This window comes from Vombatus ursinus, unplaced genomic scaffold, assembly GCF_900497805.2.
Source record: "Vombatus ursinus unplaced genomic scaffold, bare-nosed wombat genome assembly UNPS02014773.1, whole genome shotgun sequence".
NCBI classification, from domain to species: Eukaryota; Metazoa; Chordata; class Mammalia; order Diprotodontia; family Vombatidae; genus Vombatus; species Vombatus ursinus.
Window position 1 is genome coordinate 23,246,415 of NW_020954551.1, and position 9,093 is coordinate 23,255,507.

A 9,093-nucleotide genomic window follows, 5' to 3' on the forward strand; every position below is an offset into this window, starting at 1 on the left:
AATGTCTTGAATAATGGAACTTTTTTTTTAATCTTGGTACCCTATGAATATATGTTATGTAGGAGAAACACAGGCATCCTGGATCTATAATTTCAATTAACACTTTGACATTCTCCTATTTTATTGCATTTACAACCTATTAAACTAAGAAACTTCCTTTCCCATACTATATGTTAAAAAAAACATATGGAGGATATATATATATATATATATATATATATATATACATATTTTAGTAACACAGACATCTTGACATCCTGAGTTAGAATTTAAATGTCCTCCTAAAATTGTTTGAGTCAGTCAGAATTAAAGCTCTGGCTCCATGTACATGTCCAGAACTTAAGGGAATAAACAATATGTATTTACTTATCACCTAACTTGTTGTCTCTTTAACCAACTTTCAGGTCCACAATCAAATGATGCAAACTAGATAAGCAAGAACCAGAAGTGATCAATTTCAGTAGCCTATGATTCAATAAATATAAGCAAAATAAATAATTAAATAATGTTTAGGAATGGATTCCCTAGTTTATTATTATTATCTTTTTTTTGAGAAAAGAAAAACAAACAAATAAAAGCTTAAGCCAATATCTTCTTACTTAGAGGGGCAGCTAAATTGCGCTGTATATAGAGAATCTGGACTGAAATCAGGAAGACCTGACTTCTAATCCTGCCTTAGACACTTACTCACTTGTGTGACCTTGGTCAAGTTACTTAACCTCTCTTCATCTCAGTTTCATCATCTGTAAAATAATAGCATTTACCTCCCAGGTTTGTTGTGAAGATAAATGAGACGGTAATTGTAAAGTGCTTAGCACAGTGCCTTGCACATAGTAAGTGCTTAATGGATGCTAGCTATTATTATTATTATGTCTATTGTTATGTTATAATAAATTACAAATATCTATATGATCTTCATATAGGTTACAGCACAAAACACACAAAAAATCAGAAAAAAAGGTTTTTCTAACAACTATTGAAATTGAGAAGTATTATTCAAACATTGTAGAGTGGAGGTCACAAAAGGGAAAAATATATGTAATTCAAAACTTTTGATTAAAAGTAACTGAAAAGCTTTTACATCGGTAAAGTCAATGCAACTAATAGAAAAAGGGGAACTATCCATTAGGAAAAAAAGAGTTTGAAAAAAATCCCATTGAAAGAATTTTGCTATCCAATAAGATTGAGACATTCCTAATAGATGAATGTTTAAAGGATGTGAACAGTCTTTAAATGAATTATTATCAATCAAATACGAGATTGTTCCAAGTTACTAAACAAAGAAATGTGAATTGAAAGAATATGAGGTATCATGTTATGCCCCACCCCCCACAAAATTTCACCAAGGACAGCAAATACTCAATGTTGCAAGGTCTGTCAAGAAACTGGCACACTAATATACTTTGGTGAATTTGTTAATTATTCCAACCATTCTGGGAAACAATTTTGAATTATGCAGAAAAAAATGACTATAATTCAAGCTCCAGAACAGTTTCAACAGCTTTACTCAATGAGAAATTGAACATCAATGCATCAATAATGCATCTGAGTTGCCAGTATTATTACTATATTGCCTATAACCCTATTAGACTGTGAGTTTTATGACATAGTATATTTGAATTATAGGGACTATATTTGAATTCTTTTCATATCTTTCCATCAAAGATGGGAGGTAGTTAAGCAATTCAGGTTAAAGGAGACAACACATGAATGAATAAATCTGGCTCCTCTGGGCAATATAGAAAAAGAATATATGTAGAAGTAAATATAGACATAAATATGTATATATTTATAGATAGAGATGTTAATGGAGATGGAGATGCAAGTATAAATGTTGATAAAGACATATTGTATATTTGTGTGTATCTGTGTGTGAAGTAAGGAAGCTAGCAAATTATAGTAGTGTGACCTCCAATCTAGTACTTTAGCTGATAGTTAAGGAAAAAAGCTCAGGAAACTCAACTACCACATTATCTTGATTAAAAAAAAAGTGGCAGAGCAAGGACACAATGTACTTTGGTGACATTTCCATCCTGACATGTGACTTTTGCTCTTATCTGAGACTTCCTATGGCGAACGAGGTGTATTATGAGGAAATGGATATTTCTGCCCAATACTTAAACTGATTGTGAACATCTCACTTGCCTACAGTGATCTTTGATCTTGGAAGTGAGTAAGCTATTTATGCAAGCTGATAAAGGCACATCAACATAGGAAAGTCAAATAAGAAATCACACTCAGGTTGGTGCAATTATCTTGAAGCCTAATGGATTATACATTTGTTAGATATGGGCTACTTCTGTGCATTCATCTCTCACCTGTATGGTGAGGAGTGAGTAGCCAACAAGGGCATAAGCTTATTAGAAAACAAACAAACAAACAAAAAAAAAACAACTTCTACATGTAATTAAACTTTTATTTGCTTTACCTTTTAAAAGCACCTTAGCCAAATAAAAGGCTAAGCAAAAATATAAGCTTGCTAATTGTTGTTAAGTGTTATGTGTGGCTATTAATCTAGGAAATTTAATTCAAAAAACAATTCTTAAGTCCCTACTAGAGTTGGATATCAGATGGGACTAAACAAAAACAAAAAAAACAAACAACAACAACAAAAATAAAACAAAACCAAAAAAAGCAAAAGAAAACAGGGAACTGAGTTAGGCAATGATAATTAAAAGGAAAATAAAATTGTGATGGTGATGTAAAAGCAAACAGTCCCCTAAAAGCTTTTTTAAAGAAACAAATTTTAATTAAGGGTTGTTTTTCCACCCTTTCCACTCCATTCTCCCTTGGCCACATGGTACAGCTAATTGGCCACTCTCATCCAGATCTTCCTGAGACCCCTCCTCCGGTCACCCCAAAGTACTTGGGCACTCCTAGTTCCCTCCCACAGTCTTTCTGTATACAAGGTCTATCTTGTCTCCATTAAAGTGAACAGATCTTTAAAAATCTAGCCACTGATCAGATTCTTAAGATCTGACTCACTTGCATTAGCAATACAAATGCCTAGATTCCTTAAGAGTCTGCCCAATATGATGGATGTTCTAATAAACCTTGCCTTTGGCTGAAAGAAGGTTTGGGTTGAATTCATTGGGGCAGGATCCACTTGTTGTGAAAATTGGGTCCCAGCACCCCTAAACCTCTAAACCTCAACAATATCAGCCCCTGTTGAAAAGGCGTTGTACTAGGATTAAGTGATCTAAGTCATGTGCTCAAGACCCTCATTTTAATATAGCCCACCTATATTGTTGATCAGTCAGAGTTGATTGGCACCCCTTATGAATACTTACTCTTCAAAGGGCATATAACTCTGTATCCCCAACCTCCAAACTGAGTCAGTTCTGGACTGTTACTCCCATACAATGCATGTTGTGAGCTTGTGAGAGAAATAAAACATGGACACAGGATCTAATTTATTTATCTCTTTCTTAGAACAAACTCTGTTTTGGGGGTTGACAGTTTCATACCATAGAATATAATCTCCTTGAAGTCAGGAAGCTTATGTTATTTTGTCTTTGTATCCCAAGAACCTAGCTCAGTGCCTCACAAACAAGTCAAATTAAGTAAATGAGCAATTCTTAAGCATTTTACAATATGCCAAGCACTATGCTAAACCCTAGAAAGAAAGGGGGAAAAAAAATCTTGCAAAAAGTTATTTGCACTTGCTAAAGAAAAAAAAAAAATGTCTTGGAAATTCTATGAAGGCATCATGGCCAGTGCTTAAATGAATGATAGGGGAAGGCAGAGCCAAGATAGTAGAGTAAAAGCAGTGACTTGCTTCAGCTCTCCCCCAAACCCCTCCTAATACCTGTAAAAAATGGCTCTAAACAAATTCTAAAGCAGCAGAACCCACAAAAAGACAGAGTGAAACAAATTTATAGCCCAAGACAGCCTGGATGGTTGATCAGAAAGGTATAACAAGCTGGGCAGGGAGAGAAGAGAGGTTCGATGTGGGCACGCAGGCAAAACAGGCCTCAGTGAACCTGAAGTAGGCCTCAGAGGGCTGAATCACGGGCAGCTGTGGTGGTTTCCAGACTTCTCAACCCATGAACACCAAAGACAACTTAGAAGGTCGGTGGGAAAAGTCTGTGAGAGAAGCATGGTCCCAGCCCCAGTCCTCGTGCATAGCCCCAGGGCTGTGGCTGCTTCTGGAGCTTCTGGCCCACAGACTGAGGGGGAATCAGGTGGCTGATCAGAGAGGGATTGCAGGGATCTCCTTGATGGTTCAGGATTCTCTTGCTTTGCCCATGCTTGAATCTGGGTCACAGTTCTAGGGGGCAGTCCTGGGGTGAGGAGGAGTGCTGATGTGGTGGAGCTTGTAGTGGCAGTGGAGAGGAAATCCTCTTCACAGTTAAAACAGTGCTTGTTGTCCCTCATAGACCAAAGCATAGGCCAGGAAAGGAGTAACACCTTGCCCCTTATCATACCACCTTGGAAAAACTGAAAATTTACAGGTCCCTACAAGTAGCTTTGTAAACAGTAGTACAAAACCACCAAAGCTGGGGACAGTATGTTCTCTACGCTGGAAGCAGACCCCTACTTTAACAAAGAGCTTAAAACTCAAGTAATTGACTGGGATCATGAACAAACAAAGTCAGACATAGAATCTTTCTTTGGTAACAAAGAAGATCAAAACATACAACCAGAATAAGGCAACAAAATCAAAGATCCTACATCCAAACCCTCCAAAAAAAATATGAATCATTCCCAGGTCATGGAAGAGCTCAAAAAGGAGTTTAAGAAACAAGTCAGAGAAGCAGAGGAAAAACTGGGAAGAGAAATGAGAGTGATGCAAGAAAATCAAGAAAAACAAGTCAACAGCTAGCTAAAGGAGACCCAAAAAAATACTGAAGAAAATAACACCTTAACAAAGAGCCTAACTCAAATGGCAAAAGAGATCCAAAAATCCAAGGAGGAGAAGAATGCCCTAAAAAGCAAAATTGGTCAAATGGAAAAGGAAGTCCAAAAGCTTACTGAAGAAAATGCTTCCTTAAAAATTAGAATGGAGCAATTGGAAACTAGGGAGGATTTGAGAAATCAAGGTACTGTAAAACTAATCCAAAAGAATGAAGAAATAGAAGAGAATGTGAAATATCTCATTGTATAAACACAACTAACCTGGAAAATAGATCCAGGAGAGATATCTTAAAAATTATTGGAGTATCTGAAAGCCATGATCAAAAAAAAAAAAAAAGAGTCTAGACATCATCTTTCAAGAAACTATCAAGGAAGACTGCCCTGATATTTTAGAAACAGAGGGCAAAATAGAAATTGAAAGAATCCACTGATCACCTCCTGAAAGAGATCCCCAAAGGAAAACTCCTAGGAATATTGGAGCCAAATTCCAGAGTTCCCAGGTCAAGGAGAAAATATTGCAAGCAGCCAGAAAGAAGCAATTCAAGTACTGTGGAAACACAATCAGGATAACAGCCATAATCAGGATTTAGCAGCTTCTACATTTCTACATTAAGGGACCACAGGGTATGTAATATAATATTCCAGAGGGCAAAGGATATAAGATTACAATCAAGAATCACCTACCCAGCAAAACTGAGTATAATCTTTCAGAGGAAAAAAAGGTCATTAAGTGAAATAGAGGACTTTCAAGCATTCTTGATGAAAAGACCAGAGCTGAGTAGAAAATTTGACTTTCAAATATAAGACTCAAGTGGACCATGAAGAAGTAAACAGGAAAGAGAAATCATAAGAGACTTATTAAGGTTGAACTGTTTACATTCCTGAATGGAAAGATGATATTTGTAACTCATGAGATCTTTGTCAGTATGAGGGTAGTTGGAGGGGAAAAAAAATATATGTGTCCAGATAGATAGATAGATAGATGGCACAGGGTGAGTTGAAGATGAAGGGGTGATATCTGGAGAATGAAATTAAGGGGTAAGAGAGGATTATACTGGGAGTGGGAGAAAGAGAGAGGTAAAATGGGGTAAATTATCTCACATGAAACACACAAGAAAAGGCTTTTACAGTGGAAGGGAAATGGGGGAAGGTGAGAGGGAATGAGTGAATCTTATTCTCATAGGATTTGGCTTAAGGAGGGAGTAACACTCAGTTGGGTATGGAAATCTGTTTTACCCCACAGGAAAATGGGGGGAGGGTAAGGGGACAAGAGAGCAGGGGGATGATAGAGGGGAGAGCAGATTGAGGGAGGGGGTAATCAGAAGCAAACACTTCTGAGGAGGGACAGGATCAAAAGAGAGAATAGAATAAATGGGGGGTTGGGATATAGCATGAAGGGAAATATACTTAGTTTTTCACAATATGACTACTATGGAAGTGTTTTGCATTACTACACATGAACAACCTCTATCAAGTTGCTTGCCTTTTCAATGAGGGTGGGTGGAGAGGGAGGAAGGGAGAAAATTTGTAACCCAAAGTTTTAAAAACACATGTTAAAAAATGTTTTCACATGCAACTGGTAAATAAGAAATACAGGAATGGGGTATAGAAATCTATCCTGTCATATAGGAAAATAGAAGAGGAAATGGATAAGAGAAGAGGGGGAAAGGAAGAAGGGAGGGAAGATTAGGGAAAGGGGTATTCAGAATGTATGCCATCTTGGGGTGGGGGGAGTGATGTGATGGGGGGAAAATTTGGAACTCAGAATCTTGTGGAAGTGAATGTTGAAAACTAAAAATAAATAAATTTTTAAAAATTTTTAAAAAATGAATGATAGTGACTCACACTGATGCGGTCTAGGGGTTAGGGGTCCTGGCACCCCAAAATCACAATACCTCAGTCCTGCCTGAAAGAATTGGACCCAAGCCTTCCTGTACTCAAAAACAAAGTTTATTGAAGATTCGCCATATTAGCTAGACTCTTAAGGAATCTGAGCATCTGTGGGCTATTGGCTAGATTCTAAGAATCAGAGCATCTTAATGGAGACAAGATGGACCTTATATACAGAAAGACCATGGGAGAGTGGCCAAGTAGTCCATGAAGTAATAGAATTCCCAAGGGTCGGAAATGGAGCCTAGGTGGGACTAAGGGTGGGAAGTGGCCTGGGGCCATAGGGAGGCAAGACAACGGAGGGGGAGATTGGGTGTAGTCACAATGATAGACCAGTTGATCTGACCATAGCTGCATGGGAATGCCAGAGATTTGGGCACGTGGGAAAGTCCAGGGTTCATGAGGTAATAGAATTACCAAGGGTGGGAAATGCTCTGGGGCCAGAGTTTTTCCTTTCTGGGGCTCAGATTCCAACCCCATCAACACCTGTGTAGTATTTTTTAATCTTTTGACACAGTTGACAGAGAACTGACTCAGCCTGAACTGGTCTTCATTCCCAGGCCAATAAATTGCCTGGGGCTGACCAGAAATTGTCAATTTCAGCAACTGATTATTTAGCAGATCTCCCAACCTCTCCCCTCTAGAGATTCCCCAGCTTTCTTCAAGGACCTTTGCTTTTTATGCAAAACTAATTATCTGGTGAAACTTTGAGATATCTAACCCCTTCAAACTGCAGCCTAATCATTTTTAACTACTAATCACCTTTTGCAACCTATAAAAACCCCATTCCCAGCCCCCCCCTTGGGTAATCCTGCATTTGCTGTGTGGCACCCTGAGCTTCAACTCACTTGTCCTGATTAAAGACCTCAATTTTGTTGTGTTAACTATTTTCATTTAAATTCAGGTTGACATTTTCTAAACACATTTGCCTTAGTAATAGTAAGCTAAAGAGAAACACAAGTTTGACATATCAATACCTACCCTACTCAATTCAATTCAACAAAGATTAAGCAAGGTATTGTCCTAAGTCACTGAAAAGTCAAAGAATAAAGTGAAAAAAAAGGTGCCCGGTCCTCAAGGTCCTTATAGTCTGCCTTACAATTTACATATGAATAATGATCTCTAATCTTATTGTCAAATGTAAAAACAACAGAACATTAAAGTGAAAAATGCTTTGAAATGCACTGAAAATAATGCCAATCCATTAGTTTGATAGAACAATAACAATGTAATCTTGAAATCTTGTTTTCCTATTCCCTTTTCCAGTTTTATTTGTAACTCACATTTTTCCTTAAAGTCTTTTGTAGAAAGACACAAGCTGCTCTCATTCTTATCTTAGTTGCCATGAACTAAGGAAATACAAAAATAGAAAAATCTCTGTGATGGACTACACAGCCTAATTGCTGATTAAAAATAAAAAAAGAAAGAAAAAAAATCATCATTTGATATTCTATTTTCTCTTAGGACCTTAAGAACCACTGATTTGTTACTCAAGTAATTGACAGTGATGGACCAAGCTTGTTTTCTATTTATCTTTTAAAAGATCAAACAGTCACCTATAATTGATGATTGTCAAAATTGACAAAAAACAGTTTCTGTGTGCTTAAATCTTCAAATCGGTTAGCATGACTGATGTAGAAGTCTGTTGATAAACACATAATAAGGGGAAAAAATAGTTAAGAGCAGATGGAGAGGGAGATGAGATCACCTGAAGGGCTTAAATTCTATTAGCAAGGCTGAATCTAAAGGTGTAGGGGAAAAAAAACAGTAAAGAACAAGGAAGATTGTTTTCTTTTCAATGTTCACAGTTCTTGAAGTCAAAAGGGAATGGAGACAGAGAAACTGGTAAGTAGTTTTAGTGGACAAGACAGAAAGTTTAAGACAATTACTTTTGGAAAAAAAAAAGCCAGGACAAAGGGAGGAAAGCAGTTTGTTCAGCTGTGTACAACTCAGCGTGACACCATCTCCCCACCCCTTTGTGTTTGGCAAAGATACTGGAGTGGTTTGCCATTTCCTTCTCCAGCTCATTTTACAGGTGAAGAAACTGAGGCAAAGGATTAAGTGACATACCCAGGGTCACACAACCAGCAGGTGTCTAAGACCAGATTTGAACTACAGGTCTTCCTGATTCAAGGCCCTGCACTCTATCCATTGTGTCACCTAGCTGTCCAGGCAGAAATGCAAATGTAGAGCTGAGCTACACAAAAGTGGAAAGGTCATTCATGTTTAGAGAACTAGGCCAAAGCAGAAGACTCACCACTAAAAGAGTCAACCTTGGCCCAACATATCACAATTCTGCTAGGAGCAGCATTTGGGGCTGTTCTGCTGAGCTGACACATATCAACT